At 38.2% G+C, this 27,957-nt stretch overlaps 1 pseudogene; it reads left to right on the forward strand.

Annotated features, from left to right (window-relative positions):
• The first annotated feature begins 1,551 nt into the window (after positions 1–1,551).
• LOC109886495 (NLR family CARD domain-containing protein 3-like) lies at positions 1,552–27,923 on the forward strand (annotated as a pseudogene).
• The last annotated feature ends 34 nt before the right edge of the window (positions 27,924–27,957 follow it).

Below are 27,957 nucleotides of genomic sequence, written 5' to 3' on the forward strand. Positions count from 1 at the left end.
CATGGTTCTGGGCTTAAAGAAAGAAGACACCTGTACCATGTCAGATATGGAGTTGAAATGGATTACATTTTGAGTTGCATCCAAATATTACACTTTATATAAATCACAGATGACTGAAATATAGCAAACCCCTTTGGCAGAGAAACACCGGATTTTAGGCATAAAAAAATGAATTCTTTATTAATTATGAAATTATAAAAAATATGAATAACATTCCACCATGAGGTCACTAGGTAATAATGATACAATATGAATAACATTCCACCATGAGGTCACTAGGTAATAAGATACAATATGAATAACATTCCACCATGAGGTCACTAGGTAATAATGATACAATATGAATAACATTCCACCATGAGGTCACTAGGTAATAATGATACAATATGAATAACATTCCACCATGAGGTCACTAGGTAATAATGATACAATATGAATAACATTCCACCATGAGGTCACTAGGTAATAATGATACAATATGAATAACATTCCACCATGAGGTCACTAGGTAATAATGATACAATATGAATAACATTCCACCATGAGGTCACTAGGTAATAATGATACAATATGAATAACATTCCACCATGAGGTCACTAGGTAATAATGATACAATATGAATAACATTCCACCATGAGGTCACTAGGTAATAATGATACAATATGAATAACATTCCACCACGAGGTCACTAGGTAATAATGATACAATATGAATAACATTCCACCATGAGGTCACTAGGTAATCTGACTGCAGGAAAGCAGTAGCTACAGCGATGTTATTGGCTTTTCTGGTAAACAGGTTCAACTGGGTTTCTGATGATGCTGACATGGGGCCAGTTCCACTAAACTTTAACAGAACTGATGAAATCCTAAATTAATCAGTAACAAAAATTACACTAAGTTTCTTGACATTGGGGAGGTGAATAAACTGTTCCCTTGGTTTCTTTCTCATCACAAAGGAAACTCACTGACTTGACATGTTCTGGTTTTGAATTCAGGCTGCACGGTAAGAATCCTACCAGGGATTATTCATGTAGGATGTTGGTAGAATGTTGAAGTTGGGATAGTAAGGATCCTACCAGGGGTTATTCATGTAGGATGTTGGTAGAAAGTTGGTAGAAAGTTGAAGTTACAGAGCTACTTGTCATCAGAAAGGTGATCTCTCAGCAGAATATTTAAATTACTTGACATGTTCTGGTTGTGAATTCAGGCTACAAGGTAAGACTTTTCCCAGGGATTATTATAAAGTGTGAAGAGAAATTAAATGTATGGTGTAATTTTAGTTTAGTGAATGACAGTAAAACACTCAGATGTAACAGTCCATTTCACCTGGGACAGCTACGTGACAGTTCAATCATACAAAATGGCGCTAACTGGGCGTAGGCAATGAAATGAAAAAACATATTCATATATTCGTATATTGTGGATATTTTACAATTTGTATATTTATTAATGTATTATAGTTCACTGACATGTTGGATCTCTGTTTAGGGGTCAATGCTCAAAAATGAGTCTCTCTGGGGAGAGAGAGGAGGGCGGCCCTGCCTCTAAAATGAGTCTCTCTGCGGAACATGACACCAACGTTAAGAGGTGAGATTACAATTTTGTTTAAGAATTTATGAAGAGTTTATATCCAAAACGCTATATCCATAATTTTTTCACATTTGTGTTTTTTCATCAGAAATGAAGTCTTCTTGGTACCTTCATGTGTAAAATATTACTGTTCTAAGATTCATAGATTTTAGTGTCTGATATTTTCTCCTAAACGTCAACTGAACGGCACAGAGACACCATTCAAATGTGTGCAGATTCATTACATCTTCATCTGGAAACTGTCACGCCCTGGTCAAAGTATTTTGTGTTTATCTTTATGTATTTGGTCAGGCCAGGGTGTTGCATGGGGTTTTTGTAATTGTGGTGTGTTTGTCTTGGGGTTTTGGTGGTGGTATTGGGATTGTAGCTTAGTGGGTTATCTAGCAAAGTCTATGGCTGTCTGGAGTGGTTCTCAATTAGAGGCAGGTGTTTATCGTTGTCTCTGATTGGGAACCATATTTAGGCAGCCATATTCTTTGAGTTTGTCGTGGGTGATTGTCCTTAGTGTCCTATGTGTACTTTCGGTTAGTTTGCACTAGATAGGCTGTTTCGGTTTCATTTCTTGTTTTGTAGTGTTCGTGTTTCTTTGTTTAATTAAACATGAATCTCAATCGACACGCTGCAGTTTGGTCCGATCCTTGTTCTACCTCTTCGTCAGAGGAGGATATAGAAGAAAACCGTAACAGGAACACTAAGTGATGTTGTCCGTCTGTGACCAAGAGAAAGTGGTCTTAGTTCAATTCTAGGAAATGATTTAGTTTTTTTTTTCATTTTGGGGGCTGAACATCACAGCGAATATTGTTACATCACAGCGAATATTGTTACATCACAGCTAATATTGTTACATCACAGCGAATATTGTTACATCACAGCGGATATTGTTACATCACAGCGAATATTGTTACATCACAGCGAATATTGTTACATCACAGCGAATATTGTTACATCACAGCGAATATTGTTACATCACAGCAAGATGAAACTAATATTGTTACATTCTCTAGATTCTCAAGTTTAATTTGATCTATAGAGCCCCACAGTGGAGGTGTCATAATACCCATAACACCTAGCGGTCAAACAGGGAAATGGTTCCAATAGTTTTATAGAGCCCCACAGTGGAGGTGTCATAATACCCATAACACCTAGCGGTCAAACAGGGCAATGGTTCCAATAGTTTTATAGAGCCCCACAGTGGAGGTGTTATAATACCCATAACACCTAGTGGTCAAACAGGGAAATGGTTCCAATAGTTTTATAGAGCCCCACAGTGGAGGTGTTATAATACCCATAACACCTAGCGGTCAAACAGGGAAATGTTTCCAATAGTTTTATAGAGCCCCACAGTGGAGGTGTTATGATACCCATAACACCTATTGGTCAAAAAGGGAAATTGTTCCAATAGTTTTTCCACCTTGCATTTTTCCCATAGGGATTTGAAGAAACACTTGAGCCTTTTGGATGGACACTTCTAATGTAACTCTATGACAGCATCCAATGGGCTTCACTTCTAATGTAACTCTATGACAGCATCCAATGGGCTTCACTTCTAATGTAACTCTATGACAGCATCCAATGGGCTTCACTTCTAATGTAACTCTATGACAGCATCCAATGGGCTTCACTTCTAATGTAACTCTATGACAGCATCCAATGGGCTTCACTTCTAATGTAACTCTATGACAGCATCCAATGGGCTTCACTTCTAATGTAACTCTATGACAGCATCCAATGGGCTTCACTTCTAATGTAACTCTATGACAGCATCCAATGGGCTTCACTTCTAATGTAACAAAATAATCAGCAGTGGTGCTGCAGTGTTGCCTGGGTAATATCACTGGGGAAGACATGGTACACCACATGTGTTGTGATAATAGTGGGTAATATCACTGGGGAAGACATGGTATAACACATGTGTTGTGATAATAGTGGGTAATATCACTGGGGAAGACATGGTACACCACATGTGTTGTGATAATAGTGGGTAATATCACTGGGGAAGACATGGTACAACACATGTGTTGTGATAATAGTGGGTAATATCACTGGGGAAGACATGTTACAACACATGTGTTGTGATAATAGTGGGTAATATCACTGGGAAGACATGGTACAACACATGTGTTGTGATAATAGTGGGTAATATCACTGGGGAAGACATGGTACACCACATGTGTTGTGATACTAGTGGGTAATATAGTGGGTAATATCACTGGGGAAGACATGGTACAACACATGTGTTGTGATAATAGTGGGTAATATCACTGGGGAAGACATGGTATACCACATGTGTTGTGATACTAGTGGGTAATATAGTGGGTAATATCACTGGGGAAGACATGGTACAACACATGTGTTGTGATAATAGTGGGTAATATCACTGGGGAAGACATGGTACAACACATGTGTTGTGATAATAGTGGGTAATATCACTGGGGAAGACATGGTACAACACATGTGTTGTGATAATAGTGGGTAATATCACTGGGGAAGACATGGTACAACACATGTGTTGTGATAATAGTGGGTAATATCACTGGGGAAGACATGGTACAACACATGTGTTGTGATAATAGTGGGTAATATCACTGGGGAAGACATGGTACAACACATGTGTTGTGATAATAGTGGGTAATATCACTGGGGAAGACATGGTACAACACATGTGTTGTGATAATAGTGGGTAATATCACTGGGAAGACATGGTACAACACATGTGTTATGATAATTGCATTGTTTGCTCTATAACCTGCTAGTTCATATGCTTTGCAACCATGATATATAAGCCTAAGGCCCAGACAATAAGAAGACACAGTGGCAGATTCAACCACACCTTTGTTTCACCACTAAATCAGAGAGTCTGTCCGGTGGAGTCCACAACACATGTTGCATTTAACAGACAGTTACAACTAAAAGATACCAACAACTATTTAGTCTCATCAACGTAAGATACATATGTGGCAGTCCATGGTTCTGATTTATGTGTGTGTGTGTGTGTGTGTGTGTGTGTGTGTGTGTGTGTGTGTGTGTGTGTGTGTGTGTGTGTGTGTGTGTGTGTGTGTGTGTGTGTGTGTTCAGCAGATTTCTCTACTTGTTGTTGATGTTGAAATTCAACACACGGACACTCGTCAAACTTAAATAAATAATTTAGTTAACTGGAGAGGATTAAACCAACTCAATGCACCATAGAACATGAATGAACCAAAACAGAGTGAGAGAAGAGATTCTCTTCAGCAACAAAATTCCAGAAGAACAAAACGGTCTATCACCCTGTCATACTGTTTAATTTGTTATTTCACCTTTATTTAACCAGGTAGGCTAGTTGAGAACACCTTTATTTAACCAGGTAGGCTAGTTGAGAACACCTTTATTTAACCAGGTAGGCTAGTTGAGAACACCTTTAGTGTTCTCAACTAGGTAGTCTAGTTGAGAACACCTTTATTTAACCAGGTAGGCTAGTTGAGAACAAGTTCTCATTTGCAACTGCGACCTGGCCAAGATAAAGCAAAGCAGTTGGACACATATAACAACACAGAGTTTCACATGGAATAAACCAACATACAAGCAATAATACAGTAGATCTATATACAGCATGTGTAAATGAGGCAGGATGAGAGAGGTAATAAATACAGTAGATCTATATACAGCATGTGTAAATGAGGCAGGATGAGAGAGGTAATAAATACAGTAGATCTATATACAGCATGTGTAAATGAGGCAGGATGAGAGAGGTAATAAATACAGTAGATCCCCTATGTACAGCATGTGTAAATGAGGCAGGATGAGAGAGGTAATAAATACAGTAGATCCCCTATATACAGCATGTGTAAATGAGGCAGGATGAGAGAGGTAATAAATACAGTAGATCCCCTATGTACAGCATGTGTAAATGAGGCAGGATGAGAGAGGTAATAAATACAGTAGATCTATATACAGCATGTGTAAATGAGGCAGGATGAGAGGTGTAATAAATACAGTAGATCTATATACAGCATGTGTAAATGAGGCAGGATGAGAGAGGTAATAAATACAGTAGATCTATATACAGCATGTGTAAATGAGGCAGGATGAGAGAGGTAATAAATACAGTAGATCTATATACAGTATGGGTAAATGAGGCAGGATGAGAGAGGTAATAAATACTGTAGATCTATATACAGCATGTGTAAATGAGGCAGGATGAGAGAGGTAATAAATACAGTAGATCTATATACAGCATGTGTAAATGAGGCAGGATGAGAGAGGTAATAAATACAGTAGATCTATATACAGCATGTGTAAATGAGGCAGGATGAGAGAGGTAATAAATACAGTAGATCCCCTATATACAGCATGTGTAAATGAGGCAGGATGAGAGAGGTAATAAATACAGTAGATCCCCTATGTACAGCATGTGTAAATGAGGCAGGATGAGAGAGGTAATCAATACAGTAGATCTATATACAGCATGTGTAAATGAGGCAGGATGAGAGAGGTAATAAATACAGTAGATCTATATACAGCATGTGTAAATGAGGCAGGATGAGAGAGGTAATAAATACAGTAGATCTATATACAGCATGTGTAAATGAGGCAGGATGAGAGAGGTAATAAAGACAGTAGATCCCCTATATACAGCATGTGTAAATGAGGCAGGATGAGAGAGGTAATAAATACAGTAGATCTATGTACAGCATGTGTAAATGAGGCAGGATAAGAGAGGTAATAAATACAGTAGATCTATGTACAGCATGTGTAAATGAGGCAGGATAAGAGAGGTAATAAATACTGTACATACCTTTATTTTATGTCCTCGGCTACTTGGCTAAAAAGCTTGGTTCGCAACGTTCGCTAGTTAACTATTAAACATTAGACGTCTACATCTAGCTACATATTGAACTTCCATCCTCTCAGGTCAGGGGCGCAATGTATGAATTAATGATTAGTTCAGAATCAGCTCTATAATCATTAGCCAGTATGGAGAATTAAGTAAAACCACAAGTCCAAATTCCCATCTCCACAAGTCTGTGCCTCACAAAGAAGGGCACTTATTGGTAGATGGGAAAAACAAAAGCAGGCATTGAATTTGCCTTTGAGGATGGTGAAGTTATTATTAATTACACTTTGGATGGGGTATCAATACACCCAGTCACTATAAAGATACAGGCGTCTTCCTAACTTAGTTGCCGGAGAGGAAGGAAACCACTCATTGATTTCAGCATGAGGCCAATGGTGACTTTAAAACAGTTACAGAGTTTAATGGCTGTGATAGGAGAACACTGAGGATGGATCAACAACAGTATAGTTACTCCTCAATAGTAACCTAACTGACAGAGTTTAATGGCTGTGATAGGAGAACACTGAGGATGGATCAACAACATTATAGTTACTCCTCAATACTAACCTAACTGACAGAGTTTAATGGCTGTGATAGGAGAACACTGAGGATGGATCAACAACATTATAGTTACTCCTCAATACTAACCTAACTGACAGAGTTTAATGGCTGTGATAGGAGAACACTGAGGATGGATCAACAACATTATAGTTACTCCTCAATACTAACCTAACTGACAGAGTTTAATGGCTGTGATAGGAGAACACTGAGGATGGATAAACTACATTATAGTTACTCCTCAATACTAACCTAACTGACAGAGTTTAATGGCTGTGATAGGAGAACACTGAGGATGGATCAACTACATTATAGTTACTCCTCAATACTAACCTAACTGACAGAGTATAATGGATCAGATTACATGGAGGGGGGGACCTGATCCTAGATCATAATGAATCAGATTACATGGAGAAGGGGTACCTGATCCTAGATCATAATGAATCAGATTACATGGAGAGGGAGACCTTATCCTAGATCATAATGAATCAGATTACATGGAGAGTGAGACCTGATCCTAGATCATAATGAATCAGATTACATGGAGAGGGGGGACCTGATCCTAGATCATAATGAATCAGATTACATGGAGAGGGGGGACCTGATCCTAGATCATAATGAATCAGATTACATGGAGAGGGAGACCTGATCCTAGATCATAATGAATCAGATTACATGGAGAAGGGGGACCTGATCCTATATCATAATGAATCAGATTACATGGAGAGGGAGACCTGATCCTAGATCATAATGAATCAGATTACATGGAGAGGGGGGACCTGATCCTAGATCATAATGAATCAGATTACATGGAGAGGGGGACCTGATCCTAGATCATAATGAATCAGATTAGATGGAGAGGAGGACCTGATCCTAGATCATAATGAATCAGATTAGATGGAGAGGGGGACCTGATCCTTGATCATAATGAATCAGATTACATGGAGAGGGGGACCTGATCCTATATCATAATGAATCAGATTACATGGAGGGGGGGACCTGATCCTAGATCATAATGAATCAGATTACATGGAGAAGGGGGACCTGATCCTAGATCATAATGAATCAGATTACATGGAGAGGGGGGACCTGATCCTAGATCATAATGAATCAGATTACATGGAGAGGGGGGACCTGATCCTAGATCATAATGAATCAGATTACATGGAGAGGGAGACCTGATCCTAGATCATAATGAATCAGATTACATGGAGAAGGGGGACCTGATCCTATATCATAATGAATCAGATTACATGGAGAGGGGGACCTGATCCTAGATCATAATGAATCAGATTACATGGAGAGGGGGGACCTGATCCTAGATCATAATGAATCAGATTACATGGAGAGGGGGACCTGATCCTAGATCATAATGAATCAGATTAGATGGAGAGGAGGACCTGATCCTAGATCATAATGAATCAGATTAGATGGAGAGGGGGACCTGATCCTTGATCATAATGAATCAGATTACATGGAGAGGGGGACCTGATCCTATATCATAATGAATCAGATTACATGGAGGGGGGGGACCTGATCCTAGATCATAATGAATCAGATTACATGGAGAAGGGGGACCTGATCCTAGATCATAATGAATCAGATTACATGGAGAGGGGTCCTGATCCTAGATCAGCACTTCAACTCTGGGACACTACCTGTATGAAACAGAACACTTAGTTGTAAAGTCTAGTTACAGCAGGTGTTCACTGCCATCTAGTGGAAGATACCAATATAACACTTTATTATCAGGGTGGGGAGGCGGCTGAGCTGAAACAGAAAGTAAAGTTGTTCTTTTGTTCAGGATCCATTTTGAGACGACAGAGCAGAAAACACTATATAGAGATTATTGAAAAATAAAATAAGTATTTCTGAACAATAATCTATTCTAATGGACAGAATAAGATAATTAATACCTGGAATGATATATTACTAGTTAGTAGAACTGCTACTTGAGCTGAGTTGCTGACAGACAGCAGTTTTCAAAGTGTAAACTAATCAGTAGGCCGACATGTTATCAGTAACACGTCTGGTAAAGATGGTGGAGGAGCTTTTCAATGATATGGTTTTATGTTTATCTCAGGGTTTCTCCATCCTTTTGTTCTTACCAGCACTTACACACCTGATTCAACTAATCATCACATATTTGAAGACAGTTTCATATTTGAGGCAAACAAATGAACCTTCTCAAATTAAAACCTTTTGGGTTTGTAGGACTGCAGTAACCCACATTTTGGAGGATAAAAACACAGCTAAACTTGGTTTCGAGTAAATTATATGTTTATCAAAAATAATGTAAGAGAGATGTCTTGAAGAAACGCGTCTGGGATTAGAACTCTGTGTCTCTGCGACAGTGGGAGGTTTGTTTTGCATGGCCCGGTGCTACAGCTGAGTGGACATATATTTTAAGGACCAATGGAATGGTCTAAAATGCGCAAACTTGACCGTTACTTTATTTCCTCATATGAAATGGAAAATAACTTTGTAGCTGACGCAGTTCCAGAATGTCTGTTGAAAGTGTGTCTCATATGGAACGTTAGAACAGTGGTGGAAACAGAACTCAGTTCCAGAATGTCTGTTGAAACTGTGTCTCATATGGAACGTTAGAACAGTGGTGGAAACAGAACGCAGTTCCAGAATGTCTGTTGAAACTGTGTCTCATATGGAACGTTAGAACAGTGGTGGAAACAGAACTCAGTTCCAGAATGTCTGTTGAAACTGTGTCTCATATGGAACGTTAGAACAGTGGTGGAAACAGAACGCAGTTCCAGAATGTCTGTTGAAACTGTGTCTCATATGGAACGTTAGAACAGTGGTGGAAACAGTACTCAGTTCCAGAATGTCTGTTGAAACTGTGTCTCATATGGAACGTTAGAACAGTGGTGGAAACAGAACTCAGTTCTCAAACTGGAGTAAAAGTAAAGATTCCTTCATAGAAAATGACTCAAGTTAAAGTGAAAGTCACCCAGTACAATCTTCATGGATAGCCAGGGTCACACTCCAACACTCAGACATCATTTAAAAACAAAGCATTTGTGTTTAGTGAGTCTGCCAGGTCATAGTCAGTAGGGATGATCAGGGATGTTCTCTGTTTAGTGAGTCCTCCAGATCAGAGGCAGTAGGGATGACCAGGGATGTTCTCTGTTTAGTGAGTCCTCCAGATCAGAGGCAGTAGGGATGACCAGGGATGTTCTCTGTTTAGTGAGTCCTCCAGATCAGAGGCAGTAAGGATGATCAGGGATGTTCTCTGTTTAGTGAGTCCTCCAGATCAGAGACAGTAGGGATGACCAGGGATGTTCTCTGTTTAGTGAGTCCTCCAGATCAGAAGCAGTAGGGATGACCAGGGATGTTCTCTGTTTAGTGAGTCCTCCAGATCAGAGACAGTAGTGATGACCAGGGTTGTTCTCTGTTTAGTGAGTCCTCCAGATCAGAGGCAGTAGGGATGACCAGGGTTGTTCTCTGTTTAGTGAGTCCTCCAGATCAGAGGCAGTAGGGATGACCAGGGTTGTTCTCTGTTTAGTGAGTCCTCCAGATCAGAGACAGTAGTGATGACCAGGGATGTTCTCTGTTTAGTGAGTCCTCCAGATCAGAGGCAGTAGGGATGATCAGGTTTGTTGGGTGTCAGGGAAAATGTACGGAGTAAAAAGTACATCATTTTCTTTCTTTTTTTTCAAAACTACTGAAGTACTTTACACCACTGCATTAGAAGACAGATAAATGTGTTGACTTGACAGAAATGATGGTCTCTGTTGGAAATGTTGTGAAAAGAATCTGTCCTCAGCTATAAATATCTGGCATTACTCATCTCATATGTATATACTGTATTCTATACTATTCTACTGTATCTTAGTCTATGTATTACTCATCTCATATGTAGATACTGTATTCTATACTATTCTACTGTATCTTAGTCTATGCATTACTCATCTCATATGTAGATACTGTATTCTGTACTATTCTACTGTATCTTAGTCTATGCATTACTCATCTCATATGTATATACTGTATTCTGTACTATTCTACTGTATCTTAGTCTATGTATTACTCATCTCATATGTATATACTGTATTCTATACTATTCTACTGTATCTTAGTCTATGCATTACTCATCTAATATTTATATACTGTATTCTATACTATTCTACTGTATCTTAGTCTATGTATTACTCTTCTCATATGTATATACTATATTCGATACTATTCTACTGTATCTTAGTCTGTTAGTCAATGCATTACTCATCTCATATGTATATACTGCATTCTATACTGTTCTACTGTACCTTAGTCGAGGCATTACTCATCTAATATGTATATACTGTATTCTATACTATTCTACTGTATCTTAGTCTATGTATTACTCATCTCATATGTATATACTGTATTCTATACTATTCTACTGTATCTTAGTCTATGTATTACTCATCTCATATGTATATACTGTATTCTATACTATTCTACTGTATCTTAGTCTATGCATTACTCATCTAATATGTATATACTGTATTCTGTACTATTCTACTGTATCTTAGTCTATGTATTACTCATCTCATATGTATATACTGTATTCTATACTATTCTACTGTATCTTAGTCTATGTATTACTCATCTCATATGTATATACTGTATTCTATACTATTCTACTGTATCTTAGTCTATGCATTACTCATCTAATATGTATATACTGTATTCTATACTATTCTACTGTATCTTAGTCTATGTATTACTCATCTCATATGTATATACTGTATTCTATACTATTCTACTGTATCTTAGTCTATGCATTACTCATCTCATATGTATATACTGTATTCTATACTACTGTATCTTAGTCTATGTATTACTCATCTCATATGTATATACTGTATTCTATACTATTCTACTGTATCTTAGTCTATGTATTACTCATCTCATATGTATATACTGTATTCTATACTATTCTACTGTATCTTAGTCTATGTATTACTCATCTCATATGTATATACTGTATTCTATACTATTCTACTGTATCTTAGTCTATGTATTACTCATCTCATATGTATATACTGTATTCTATACTATTCTACTGTATCTTAGTCTATGCATTACTCATCTCATATGTATATACTGTATTCTATACTATTCTACTGTATCTTAGTCTATGCATTACTCATCTCATATGTATATACTGTATTCTATACTATTCTACTGTATCTTAGTCTATGTATTACTCATCTCATATGTATATACTGTATTCTATACTATTCTACTGTATCTTAGTCTATGCATTACTCATCTCATATGTAGATACTGTATTCTATACTATTCTACTGTATCTTAGTCTATGCATTACTCATCTCATATGTATATACTGTATTCTATACTATTCTACTGTATCTTAGTCTATGTATTACTCATCTCATATGTATATACTGTATTCTATACTATTCTACTGTATCTTAGTCTATGCATTACTCATCTCATATGTATATACTGTATTCTATACTATTCTACTGTATCTTAGTCTATGTATTACTCATCTCATATGTATATACTGTATTCTATACTATTCTACGGTATCTTAGTCTATGTATTACTCATCTCATATGTATATACTGTATTCTATACTATTCTACTGTATCTTAGTCCATGCATTACTCATCTCATATGTATATACTGTATTCTATACTATTCTACTGTATCTTAGTCTATGCATTACTCATCTCATATGTATATACTGTATTCTATACTATTCTACTGTATCTTAGTCTATGTATTACTCATCTCATATGTATATACTGTATTCTATACTATTCTACTGTATCTTAGTCTATGTATTACTCATCTCATATGTATATACTGTATTCTATACTATTCTACTGTATCTTAGTCCATGCATTACTCATCTCATATGTATATACTGTATTCTATACTATACTACTGTATCTTAGTCCATGTATTACTCATCTCATATGTATATACTGTATTCTATACTATACTACTGTATCTTAGTCCATGCATTACTCATCTCATATGTATATACTGTATTCTATACTATTCTACTGTATCTTAGTCTATGCATTACTCATCTCATATGTAGATACTGTATTCTATTCTACTGTATCTTAGTCTATGTATTACTCATCTAATATGTATATACTGTATTCTATACTATTCTACTGTATCTTAGTCTATGCATTACTCATCTCATATGTATATACTGTATTCTATACTATTCTACTGTATCTTAGTCTATGTAGTACTCATCTCATATGTATATACTGTATTCTATACTATTCTACTGTATCTTAGTCTATGCATTACTTATCTCATATGTATATACTGTATTCTATACTATTCTACTGTATCTTAGTCTATGCTGCTCTGACATTGTGACCAATAACATTTGACTTGATTTAGATTAGGCGATATACACTACATGACCAAAAGTATGTGGACACCTGCTAGTCGAACATCTCATTCCAAAATCATAGGCATTCCTATGGAGTTGGTCCCCCCTTTGCTGTTATAACAGCCTCCACTCTTCTGGGAAGGCTTTCCACTAGATGTTGGAACATTGCTGCGGGGACTTGCTTCCGTTCAGCCACAAGAGCATTAGGGAGGTCGGGCACTGATGTTGGGTGATTAGGCCTGGCTCGAAGTCAGCGTTCCAATTCATCCCAAAGGTGTTCGATGGGGTTGAGGTCAGGGCTCTGTGCAGGCCAGTCAAGTTCTTCCACACCGATCTCGACAAGCCATTTCTGTATGGACCTCGCTTTGTGCACGGGGACATTGTCATGCTGAAACAGGAAAGGGCCTTCCCCAAACTGTTGCCACCAAGTTGGAAGCACAGAATCGTCTAGAATGTAATTTTATACTGTAGCGTTAAGATTTATCTTCACTAGAACTAAGGAAAAACAGCCCCAGACCATTATTACTCCTCCACCAAACTTTACAGTTGGCACTATGCATTCGGGCAGGTAGCGTTTTCGAGGCATCTGCCAAACCCAGAATCTTCTGTCGGACTGCCAGATGGTGAAGTGTGATTCATAACTCCAAAGAACACGTTTCCACTGCTCCACAGTCGAATGGTGGCGATCTTTACACCAATCAAGCCGATGCTTGGCATTGCACATGGTTATCTTGTATGCGGCTGCTCAGCCATGGAAACCAGTTTCATGAAGCTCCCGACGAACAGTTATTTTGCTGACGTTGCAGTTTGGAACTCGGTATTGAGTGTTGCAACCGAGGACAGACCGTTTTGATGCGCTTCCGCACTCGGTGGTTCCGTTCTGTGAACTTGTGTGGCCTACCACTTCACGGTTGAGCCGTTGTTGCTCCTAAATGTTTCCACTTCACTTCACATCCTATTTCTTCACAGTTGAGCCGTTGTAGATGTAGATTGAATGGCGGTCTGCTCGATTTTATTTATACACCTGTCAGCAACGGGTGTGGCTGAAATAGCCGAATCCACTAATTTGAAGGGATGTCCACATACTTTTGTATATATAGTGGACATTCTCTGTCCTGCTACTGGTAGGTCTATAACATTATGTGAACTGACCTGAACAGGTTTAGACTGGTCATCTATGATATGTAGGTTATATACAGTACATTCTCTGTCCTGCTACTGGTAGGACTATAACATTATGTGAACTGATCTGAACAGGTTTAGACTGGTCATCTATGATATGTAGGTTATACACAGTACATTCTCTGTCCTGCTACTGGTAGGACTATAACATTATGTGAACTGATCTGAACAGGTTTAGACTGGTCATCTATGATATGTAGGCTATAGCTGAGGTATAGACCTTGATCTGCATATCACTAACAAACTGCTATTATACATTATAACCTAGCCTACTTTACATAATATAACATCTACATATCACTAACAACCCACTACTATACATTATAACCTAGTCTACTTTACATAACATAACATATCACTAACAACCCACTACTATACATTATAACCTACTCTACTTTACATAATATAACATCTACATATCACTAACAACCCACTACTATACATTATAACCTAGTCTACTTTACATAATATAACATATCACTAACAACCCACTACTATACATTATAACCTAGTCTACTTTACATAATATAACATCTACATATCACTAACAACCCACTACTATACATTATAACCTAGTCTACTTTACATAATATAACATATCACTAACAACCCACTATTATACATTATAACCTAGTCTACTTTACATAATATAACATATCACTAACAACCCACTACTATACATTATAACCTAGTCTACTTTACATAATATAACATATCACTAACAACCCACTACTATACATTATAACCTAGTCTACTTTACATAATATAAAATCTCTTACTTGATGCAAATAAACTTTCTGAATGGATCAATGATTTCCCCCTCAGATCAATCATGTCCGTTTTAGCCCTTCTGTCTACATTCTCAGATACATTTAGAAAATAACAGATTGAAAGACAATAAATATCCTGTTTTTGATTAATACAATAAATATCCTGTTTTTGATTAATACAATAAATATCCTGTTTTTGATTAATACAATAAATATCCTGTTTTTGATTAATACAATAAATATCCTGTTTTTGATTAATACAATAAATATCCTGTTTTTGATTAATACAATAAATATCCTGTTTTTGATTAATACAATAAATATCCTGTTTTTGATTAATACAATAAATATCCCACCTTTAAATAATAAAATAGGAATTTGTTCTGAACAGACTTGTCTAGTTAAATAAAAAAGGTGAATAAAACTAATTGTGAGACATGGCCTTGTGCTGCTGTAATGTCTAGAACTACCTTAACAGTGACTTATTATTATTGACAGTTACCATGGAGAAGAGATGGCACATCTACATATTCATGTGATTGTATTAAATAACCTGACTGTTTCGATATGTCTGTTAGTAAATGTTTTATAAGAGATTATTAATAAATTATAACATTATTATAACAAAATTATTGACATTCAATTATTACTGTGTTAACCACAACCAACATGCTGGATCTCTGTTTAGGGGTCAGTTCTCTAAAATGAGTCTCTCTGGGGAGAGAGATGAAGGGGACCCTGCCTCAAAAATGAGTCTCTCTGGGGAGAGAGAGGGAGGACCTGACACTAAAGCTAAGAGGTGAGATGACAGTTGTGTTTAGGAATTATTTTGAGTTTCTTTCAAAAATGCCATTTCCAACAATGTTCACATTCGTTTTTTAAATTAGAAATGGTTGTTTATGGCTTATTATTTAACAACATGATGATGGTTGCTTATGGCTTATTATTTAACAACATGATGTTGTTTGCTTATGGCTTATTATTTAACAACATGATGATGGTTGCTTATGGCTTATTATTTAACAACATGATGTTGGTTGCTTATGGCTTATTATTTAACAACATGATGTTGGTTGCTTATGGCTTATTATTTAACAACATGATGTTGGTTGCTTATGGCTTATTATTTAACAACATGATGTTGGTTGCTTATGGCTTATTATTTAACAACATGATGGTGGTTGCTTATGGCTTATTATTTAACAACATGATGTTGGTTGCTTATGGCTTATTATTTAACAACATGATGTTGGTTGCTTATGGCTTATTATTTAACAACATGATGTTGGTTGCTTATGGCTTATTATTTAACAACATGATGATGGTTGCTTATGGCTTATTATTTAACAACATGATGGTGGTTGCTTATGGCTTATTATTTAACAGCATGATGTTGGTTGCTTATGGCTTATTATTTAACAACATGATGATGGTTGCTTATGGCTTATTATTTAACAACATGATGTTGGTTGCTTATGGCTTATTATTTAACAACATGATGTTGGTTGCTTATGGCTTATTATTTAACAACATGATGATGGTTGCTTATGGCTTATTATTTAACAACATGATGGTGGTTGCTTATGGCTTATTATTTAACAACATGATGTTGGTTGCTTATGGCTTATTATTTAACAACATGATGGTGGTTGCTTATGGCTTATTATTTAACAACATGATGTTGGTTGCTTTTGGCTTATTATTTAACAACATGATGATGGTTGCTTATGGCTTATTATTTAACAACATGATGTTGGTTGCTTATGGCTTATTATTTAACAACATGATGTTGGTTGCTTATGGCTTATTATTTAACAACATGATGATGGTTGCTTATGGCTTATTATTTAACAACATGATGTTGGTTGCTTATGGCTTATTATTTAACAACATGATGGTGGTTGCTTATGGCTTATTATTTAACAACATGATGTTGGTTGCTTATGGCTTATTATTTAACAACATGATGGTGGTTGCTTATGGCTTATTATTTAACAACATGATGTTGGTTGCTTATGGCTTATTATTTAACAACATGATGGTGGTTGCTTATGGCTTATTATTTAACAACATGATGTTGGTTGCTTATGGCTTATTATTTAACAACATGATGTTGGTTGCTTATGGCTTATTATTTAACAACATGATGATGGTTGCTTATGGCTTATTATTTAACAACATGATGTTGGTTGCTTATGGCTTATTATTTAACAACATGATGGTGGTTGCTTATGGCTTATTATTTAACAACATGATGTTGGTTGCTTATGGCTTATTATTTAACAACATTATGATGGTTGCTTATGGCTTATTATTTAACAACATGATGTTGGTTGCTTATGGCTTATTATTTAACAACATGATGATGGTTGCTTTTCCTCCAAAGGGAGAACTTGAAATAACATGATGTAGATAATTAAATCATCAAAAGAACAACGTGTTTATTTTACACTCTTAGAACAGAAGGTTCCTTCTAGAACCAAAAAGGCTTCTATCACATTAATATATGGAACCACTAAAAGTTATATATATTGTTGGGTTCAGTGAAGAAGAACCTCTAGAGTTCTGATCAACAAAAGGTGAATGTGTTGAGGATGTGAACCCAGCAGCCCTCCAGTGGTCAGATCAAGTCCGCCTGTATTTTCCAGCACCCAGCCTGGGATTCGAACCAGCCACCTTTCAACCACAAGTCCACAAATCCAATTCCTGCCACAGCTACAACTCTTTAGCCTTTGGGCGAAAACCTGAGTTAATCTTCAGAAATAAGCCTGAGTTAATCTGCAGAAATAAGCCTGAGTTAATCTGCCAAAATTAAGACAAAATGGTATCACTTGTTATACAGAAATATTATACATAATCATTGCCAAAAGCACAAGACATACTGTTGCATGTAGGTCTATATTATTTATGGATTGATCATATAGAAATATAAAACATTATTATAAACTACTACAAAGCAATTACATGTGGCGCAGGAACCACTGACTCACTGCATTATTCTATAGTATTATCAAGACAGCTGCTGTTAACTCTTAACTACTTAGGACAGCTCACGAGGTGTCCTAAATATCTGCCGACTAGGTGGGACTAGAGACTTCATGCATAGTTACCCACCCACTTATACCCATAAGTGTAAAATGTCTTTATTCTCAGCACTTATATGGCCAATGTTCTACTCTGAGACACTTTGTGGACATGGTCCCAGATCTCAACATATTGTTATAGAAAAACATAGAATTTTTGTTTTACATAATAATCCAAAATGAATATTACTAATGTAACCCACTGTAAAGACTGGGTTTAGTTGATTGTGTTGCACTGATCATGTCCGCGTTCTGGAACTGTCCGCGTCCCCGTACAGAACAGTCCGCGTCCCCGACAGAACAGTCCGCGTTCCCGTTCGGTGTGGCGCCAAGCCGGTTACGCGCAGAGTGGACTGAGGTGATCTTGGGGAAAACGACGTAGTTTGTTACAGTGTTGAAACACCGAAGTTTATTGTTCAATTTGCTTTTTTCTTTACGGTCAGGGACAGTATGAGTGTAGCCAGATCCTTTTCACTCTCTATCCTTGTTTCAATTTGTGGTTCACCGAATTCATCATCGAGACGAGAGACAGACGAACGACCTGCTAGCTAGTCGGTACAGCTCGGTAAGCTAGCTATCTACTCTACCAGCAGCATCCTAGTTATCCTAGCTAGTCGGTACAGCTCGGTAAGCTAGCTAGCTACTCTACCAGCAGCATCCTAGTTATCCTAGCTAGTCGGTACAGCTCGGTAAGCTAGCTAGCTACTCTACCAGCAGCATCCTGGTTACCATAGCTACCACTACATCATCACCGGCTGTCTGCATTTCTTGTGGACCGATGGAGCTCCCCGGTTGTTTCTTCCACCTGTTAAATCCCGGTGAGGCTTCTCCCTCTCTCGTTGACGGATGCTGGCTACCTCTGTCCGGTTCTCCTCTCTTCACTAGATGGACGGTAACTTTAGTGTTTAAACCCTCTGTGTCCAAGGACCAAACTTTTGAATATTATTTTCAGGGCGCCTCAATAGCAGGTATTGAACCCCGGGTAAATAATCACTAGTCAGAACCTCAACCTCAGTATACATTCATTATAAAAAATCATCTTAATATCTGATATTGTGAGTAAATAACCTCGAGAGTGCGTCTTCCAGCCCTCCAATAAATTACATCATTCAACCCTCCCGGTTAGTAAATGTACCTCAACATCCCCCGGAGAAGGCAGAGTAACGACACCAGCCTTTTAGCGGGGCTGACAGACTGACTACAACGCTCGCGACGCTAAATTAATTTCGTTATTAAAAATGACACACTGCTCGCGCCATTAACTAACGTCTGGAAGTCAGTTCTATTTGTGAAACTCTTATGTTTCCCCATCTGAGCTCAGAGTAGATGAGAGATGTAATGTTTGTCTCTGTTGTGTTGAAGACCAATCAAGCAGGAGAGACCAGCCTCCCCTGTTCCCAGCTGTGTGTCCATGAAGAGTGACTGGTCTATGGATCAACCTATAGTGTTTAGAAAGGGAGACTTTTCTACTGAACAAAGGTAAGAAGAACTCATGGGTCCTGGTCAGTGAGTTAAACAACACTGTCTCTAGTCATTTCTCCTCTCCCACTTTCCCATTTATTGTTGTTGTTTTCATAATCCATAGGCTCATCCTTTTGTCCATCTTCATAGTCCTAAAACAATATTAAACAAACACAACATTCCCTCCCTGTGTGTGTGTGTGTGTGTGTGTGTGTGTGTGTGTGTGTGTGTGTGTGTGTGTGTGTGTGTGTGTGTGTGTGTGCGTGTGCGTGTGAATATTATTTTCATGGCGCCTCAATAGCAGGTATTGAACCCCGGGTAAATAATCACTGTCTATGAATAAACCTATAGATTTTAGAGAGGGAGACTTTTCTACTGAACAAAACTGTCTCTAGTCATTTCTCCTCTCCCATTTTCAGTACTGGTACTCCTTATAGTCTCATTATTACCTCAACTACCTGGTACCCTGCACATTGACTCAGTACTGGTACTCCTTATAGTCTCATTATTACCTCAACTACCTGGTACCCTGCACATTGACTCAGTACCGGTACTCCTTATAGTCTCATTATTACCTCAACTACCTGGTACCCTGCACATTGACTCAGTACTGGTGCTCCTTATAGTCTCATTATTACCTCAACTACCTGGTACCCTGCACATTGACTCAGTACTGGTACTCCTTATAGTCTCATTATTACCTCAACTACCTGGTACCCTGCACATTGACTCAGTACTGGTACTCCTTATGGTCTCATTATTACCTCAACTACCTGGTACCCTGCACATTGACTCAGTACTGGTACTCCTTATGGTCTCATTATTACCTCAACTACCTGGTACCCTGCACATTGACACAGTACTGGTACTCCTTATAGCCTCATTCTTGTTATTTTGTGTTGCTATTTCCTTATTTTTATTTACAAGGCACAAGGACAACGTAGCACGTCCTGTGAACACGTCAGGGTTCCATAGCCGGAGGCAGACCAGCAGAAACTGGACCAGCAGCACAACAAGGTAACACGTCTGGTGAACAGGTCAGAGTTCATATCCTCAGGCAGACCAGCAGAAACTGGATCAGCAGCACAACAAGGTAACACGTCTGGTGAACAGGTCAGAGTTCATATCCTCAGGCAGACCAGCAGAAACTGGATCAGCAGCACAACAAGGTAACACGTCTGGTGAACAGGTCAGAGTTCATATCCTCAGGCAGACCAGCAGAAACTGGATCAGCAGCACAACAAGGTAACACGTCTGGTGAACAGGTCAGAGTTCATATCCTCAGGCAGACCAGTAGAAACTGGATCAGCAGCACTACAAGGTATCACGTCTGGTGAACAGGTCAGAGTTCATATCCTCAGGCAGACCAGTAGAAACTGGATCAGCAGCACTACAAGGTATCACATCTGGTGGAGCCTGTATCAATACTGATAGGATGGAAAGAAAGGGAGCTCTGCTCTCAGATCAGCTTTCTCCATTCAAATATGTTCTTTACATTATAATTATTTCACAATACTGACCACGGATCAGCTTCTATTATCCCCTATGGCTACAAATACTAAATGAATAACATGTCAAATATAAGTGTTTTACATACAGATCTCACATTACTGTATTGAATTATTATATTTAAATATTTAAATATTGATGTTAAAAGTGTATCATTTATATAGTTATGTTAAACATTCCTCTGAGAGTGAGGCAGATATATATTATTACTGTGTAAAACCTAGCAGATATATATTATTACTGTGTAAAACCTAGCAGTACTACTGGATGAGAGTGAGACAGATAGAAATAATTTAGAAAAAACATGATTATTTGTCTCTGAAAAAAACACAACTTATAAACATAATTTCTTTAACGTTCGTGACGCTAAATGAATTTCGTTATTAAAAATGACACACTGCTCGCACCATTAACTAACGTCTGGAAGTCAGTTCTATTTGTGAAACTCTTCTTATGTTTCCCCATCTGAGCTCAGAGTAGATGAGAGATGTAATGTTTGTCTCTGTTGTGTTGAAGACCAATCAAGCAGGAGAGACCAGCCTCCCCTGTTCCCAGCTGTGTGTCCATGAAGAGTGACCAGTCTATGACGCAACCTTTACAGTTTAGAGAGGGAGACTTTTCTACTGAACAAAGGTAAGAAGAACTCATGGGTCCTGGTCAGTGAGTTAAACAACACTGTCTCTAGTCATTTCTCCTCTCATTTTCCCATTTATTGTTGTTGTTTTCATAATCCATAGGCTCATCATTTTGTCCATTTTCATATTCCTAAACAATATTAAACAAACACAACATTCCCTCCGTGTGTGTGTGTGTGTGTGTGTGTGTGTGTGTGTGTGTGTGTGTGTGTGTGTGTGTGTGTGTGTGTGTGTGTGTGTGTGTGTGTGTGTGTGTGTGTGTGTGTGTGTGTGTGTGTGTGTGTGTGTGTGTGAACTCCCTGGATGAGGAGATTTAATCTCATGTTTTGTCCACAGAAACCAACAGGAGAGATCAGAGTCAGAGATTCTCAGTGGTCAGTCTTCCCAGAGTCATCAAACAGACCTGGCCTCCATATTCAGTGTATGTGGTCCTGTTATGTACATTGTTTTTGTTTACCTCAAGTAAAGTTGATATGTCAATCATTCATTAATGTGTTAATGTCTTGCTTAACTGATTTACTTGATTTATTTCAGTTGCTTGAAGAGTAAATTATGACATTTGTGAAGAACGAGCTGAAGATGTTCAAGAGGATTCTTAGTCCAGAACTCCCAGAAGGCTTTGAGAGTCAGAAGCAGGATAAGGAAGTGGTGGACGCTGAAGATGAGAAGCAGGAGAGCAGTGCCAGAGAGGGGGCTCTGAAGATCACACTGCACATCCTGAGGAAAATGAACCAGAAGGAGCTTGCTGACACACTGGAGAAATGTAAGATCTGTCTGCCTCATGTTGAATGATGTTTTATAACATTTAAAAGCTGTAGCTAAAGTACAGCTAACGTAGCTGTGTAACTCAATGATATTGTAGCAGCCTTAACACAACACCTAGTGACCTCATCAAGTAGCAGCAGGGATGTGTTGTGTTGATTCATTTAGAGAGAGAGACAACATTAATAATACCATCAATAATACCAATAATAATATAATCAGTCACACCAGTCTGTAATGCATTATGAAAACATTTACACATTTATACAGTCAGTTAAGAGAATAAATTATTATAATGTACAACTTTATAACAGTCCTTCAATACTGTAGACATTAAAACAGACGTAATATTAATATCCTCTGTGTTATTTCTAGATTCAGATGAGCTCGCTGTGATTTGCCAACGTGAACTCAAATCTAATCTAAAGAAGAAGTTTCAATGTGTATTTGAGGGGATCGCTAAACAAGGAAACCCAACACTTCTCAATAAGATCTACACAGAGCTCTACATCACAGAGGGTGGAACAGGAGAGGTCAATAATGAACATGAGCTGAGACAGATTGAGACAACAACCAGGAAACAAGCAAGACCAGAGACTGCAATCAAATGTAGCGACATTTTCAAACCCTTAACTGGACAAGACAAACCTATCAGAACTGTGCTGACAAAGGGAGTCGCTGGCATTGGAAAAACAGTCTCTGTGCAGAAGTTCATTCTGGACTGGGCTGAAGGAAAAGCAAATCAGGATGTCCAATTTGTATTTTCATTCCCTTTTCGGGAGCTGAATTTGATGAAAGAGGACAAACACACTTTCATTGAACTTCTTAATCACTTCTCAATGGAAACCAAACAATCAGGAATCTCCATCTACAACAAGTACAAAGTTCTGTTCATCTTTGATGGTCTGGATGAGTGTCGACTGCCCCTAGACTTCCAGAAGAACAAGATCTGTTGGGACGTCACAGAGTCAACCTCAGTGGATGTTCTGCTGACAAATCTCATCAGGGGAAATCTGCTCCCCTCTGCTCTCCTCTGGATAACTACCCGACCTGCAGCAGCCAATAAGATCCCCCCTGAGTGTGTTGACCAGGTGACAGAGGTACGAGGGTTCAATGACCCACAGAAGGAAGAGTACTTCAGGAAGAGATTCAGTGATGAGGACCTGTCCAGCAGAATCATCTCACACATAAAGACATCAAGGAGCCTCCACATCATGTGCCACATTCCAGTCTTCTGTTGGATTTCTGCAACAGTCCTTGAACCCATGTTGAAACATAAGAGAGAAGAGATGCCCAAGACTCTGACTGAGATGTACACACACCTTGTGGTGTTTCATACCAAACAGAAGAATGAAAAGTATCTTGGGAAAGAAGAGACAGGTCCACACTGGAATAAAGAGAGCATTCTGTCACTGGGAAAACTGGCTTTTCAACAGCTTGTGAATGGCAATCTGATTTTCTATGAAGAAGACCTGAAAGAGTCTGGCATTGATGTCAATGAAGCCTCAGTGTACTCAGGATTGTGCACACAGCTCTTTAAAGAGGAACGTGGGCTGTACCAGGACAAGGTGTACTGCTTTGTTCATCTGAGCATTCAGGAGTTTCTGGCTGCTGTATATGTGTTCCTCTCATTCATCAACAACAATGAGAATCTAATGGACAAACTGCAAACAAACGGCAAGTCTGAAGTTACTGTCTACAAGAGTGCTGTGGATAAAGCCTTACAAAGTGAGACAGGAAACCTGGACCTTTTCCTCCGCTTCCTTCTGGGCCTCTCACTGGAGTCCAATCAGAAGCACTTACGAGGTCTACTGACAAAGACAAGAAGCAGCTCACAGAGCCATGAAGAAACAGTCAAGTACATCAAGGAGAAGATCAGGGAGAATCCCTCTCCAGAGAGGAGCATCAATCTGTTCCACTGTCTGAATGAACTGAATGACCATTCTCTAGTGGAGGAGATCCAAAGCTTCCTGAGCTCAGGAAGTCTCTCAAAACCCAAACTGTCACCTGCACAGTGGTCAGCTCTGGTCTTTGTGTTGCTGACTTCAGAAAAGGAGCTGGATGTGTTTGACCTGAAGAAATACTCCAGATCAGAGGAAGGTCTTCTGAGGCTGCTGCCAGTGGTCAAAGCCTCCAGAGCTGCTCTGTGAGTAAATAAAATGACATATAAGAACTAATCATCAGGAAGAAATATTCAGTTTAGAGAAAAATATGTATTATAATATGTATAATATATTATTTTGAAAAACATATTGAATAAATGCATTGATGTTGACATTAGTATAACAATATGTATAACAATATGACCGTACAATTCTAGGAGACGGACGATGAATCTATATGTTGTTTGAGAGAATAAACCAAATACATCTACTATTGTCCTTCTACACTACTGGTGTTAAATTGTGTGTTTGTGAAATCATGATGATCTCTTTGTCAGGCTGTCAGGCTGTCTAGTCACAGAGGAAGGCTGTGCTTCTCTGGTCTCAGCTCTGAGGTCAAACCCCTCACACCTGAGAGAGCTGGACCTGAGCTACAATCACCCAGGAGACTCAGGAGTCAGACTGCTCTCTGCTGGACTGGAGGATCCACACTGCAGACTGGAGAAACTCAAGTATGTAGAGGGTTTATGTCAATGTTCATATCAGACATGTTTGACTTATCAGGCTAGTTAAGACAAACATTCTGACCACCACTTGGACAAAGTTATATAATGACTATGCTGACTGTGAGTCCAGTGTGTGTGTCCTGTATCTGTCCATTGTGTTTGGCCATTGTCCTTTCACACTGGCAAGACACACTCACTGAACACACATAGGACACCAACAGGACACACACACACACACACACACACACACACACACACACTGGACACACATAGGACACCAACAGGACACACACACACTGGACATAATATGTTGCTCATTACCTTCCACAGCAATAATCGTTTCACCACAGGGGTGTTGTGGACTGGATATTCTGTTAATTTTCACATATCAATCACAATTAAAGCTTAATTGTCTACATGGACATTCTACTTGTGAAATAAACAGTGTGTTTTTAAAATCATGATGATCTCTTTGTCAGGCTGTCAGGCTGTGGAGTCACAGAGGAAGGCTGTGCTTCTCTGGTCTCAGCTCTGGAGTCAAACCCCTCACACCTGAGAGAGCTGGATCTGAGTAGCAATGACCTGAAGGATTCAGGAGTGAAGCTGCTCTCTAATGGACTGGGGAATCCCCACTGTAAACTGGAGACTCTGAGGTCAGTATTATCAGATATGAAAGCACTTTATGTATGTAGTTCTCCCATTTGAAAAGTCGTAATTATTCGGTTATATTCACTTATAGTGTATTAAAGTAGTCATACGTTTAGTATTTGGTCCCATGTTCCAAGCCTGCAGTGATTACATCAAGCTTGTGATTCTACTAACTTGTTGAATTAATTTGCAGTTTGTCTTGGTTGTGTTTTAGATGTTTTCCTAATAGAAACTGAATGGTGAATAATGTCCTGTCATTTTGGAGTCACTTCACTTGTATTGTCAGTAAGAATAGAAGATGTTTCTGAACACTTCTACATTCATGTGGATGCTACCATGAGTATGATGAATAATCAGGAATGAATCGAGAATGATGATGAATGAGAAAGTTACAGAGGCTCAAAGATCCCCTCTGTTATTGGTAATGGTGAGAGGTTAGCATGTTTTGTTGTAGCCTCTGTTATTGGTAATGGTGAGAGGTTAGCATGTTTTGTTGTAGCCTCTGTTATTGGTAATGGTGAGAGGTTAGCATGTTTTGTTGTAGCCTCTGTTATTGGTAATGGTGAGAGGTTAGCATGTTTTGTTGTAGCCTCTGTTATTGGTAATGGTGAGAGGTTAGCATGTTTTGTTGTAGCCTCTGTAACTTTCTCACTCATTATTATTCATGATTTTTCTTAATCAAGGCATCATCAGGATTAATTTATTATTGTTTAGAAACATGTTATCTACTCTCTTAGACAGAAAAGTACTCCACTCATCATCCACCATTTTATTATTGGGCAAAACACAACCAAAAACACAACCAAAACAAACTGCAAATGCAACCAACGAGTTTACGACAAAAAACTACATTTTTGACTATTTTAATACACTATGAGTGAATTGTTCAGAATACTTAAGACTTCTTCAAATGGGGAGACTGGAAACATAAATTGTTTTCATTTTTAATAGTGAAACACATATGTCTTAAAATACCCTCAAATTAAAGGTGACATTATAAACTGTCACCTCATATGAAACATTTGACCTCAAATCCAAAATGTTGGAGAACAGAGAAATGTTAGTTTCACTGTCAAAATAGATATGGTGTGGACTGTATACTCAATACAATCTATATCTGATACCTCACTGTCTAAATAGATATGGTGTGGACTGTATACTCAATACAATCTAAATATGATACCTCACTGTCTGTCTTCTGACTGATACTGCTTTTTAAACTGGTCTGGTCAGTCTACTATAATATTTGTACTAGACATGTTTCTATCTGCAGGCAATACTTTGATCATTTGTCATTTCTAATAACGATACATTCATGTAGGAATAGATATGGAAGGTTTCAGGACACTGATGTATCTGAATATGTTGAAAAAATATACTGCCACTATTTTCACCACCAAAGAATATCAGTGTGATTTTAATATGATTTGACTCTTTGCAGGCTGTCAGGCTGTCTAGTCACAGAGGAAGGCTGTGCTTCTCTGGTCTCAGCTCTGAGGTCAAACCCAACACATTATTTGTGCACAGGTTACAGTGTAACATTTTAATACAACCTGTCTGTCATTGTATTTCTTCTGTGTTTTCAGACTCGCTGGCTGTAAACTCACAGATACATCCTGTAAAGTGTTGGCCTCAGTTCTCGGTTCAAACCCCTCACACCTGAGAGAGCTGGACCTGAGTAACAATGACCTGAAGGATTCAGGAGTGGAGCTGCTCTCTGCTGGACTGGGGAATCCCCACTGTAAACTGGAGACTCTGAGGTCAGTATTCCTGTAGTTGGTCAACAAGTGATAACTGTTCACCAGATCCACATGTGTTTACCAGACACACATAGTCCACACCATATGTGTTTGGACAGTGAAGCTTACAGTTTTACATGTGGTGCTCTGCTCCAGCATTTTGAATTTCAGATAGAGTGTTTCATATTAGGCGACAGTACAGAACGTCA

The sequence above is a fragment of the Oncorhynchus kisutch genome, unplaced genomic scaffold (genome assembly GCF_002021735.2).
Source record: "Oncorhynchus kisutch isolate 150728-3 unplaced genomic scaffold, Okis_V2 Okis06b-Okis10b_hom, whole genome shotgun sequence".
Classification (NCBI taxonomy): Eukaryota; Metazoa; Chordata; class Actinopteri; order Salmoniformes; family Salmonidae; genus Oncorhynchus; species Oncorhynchus kisutch.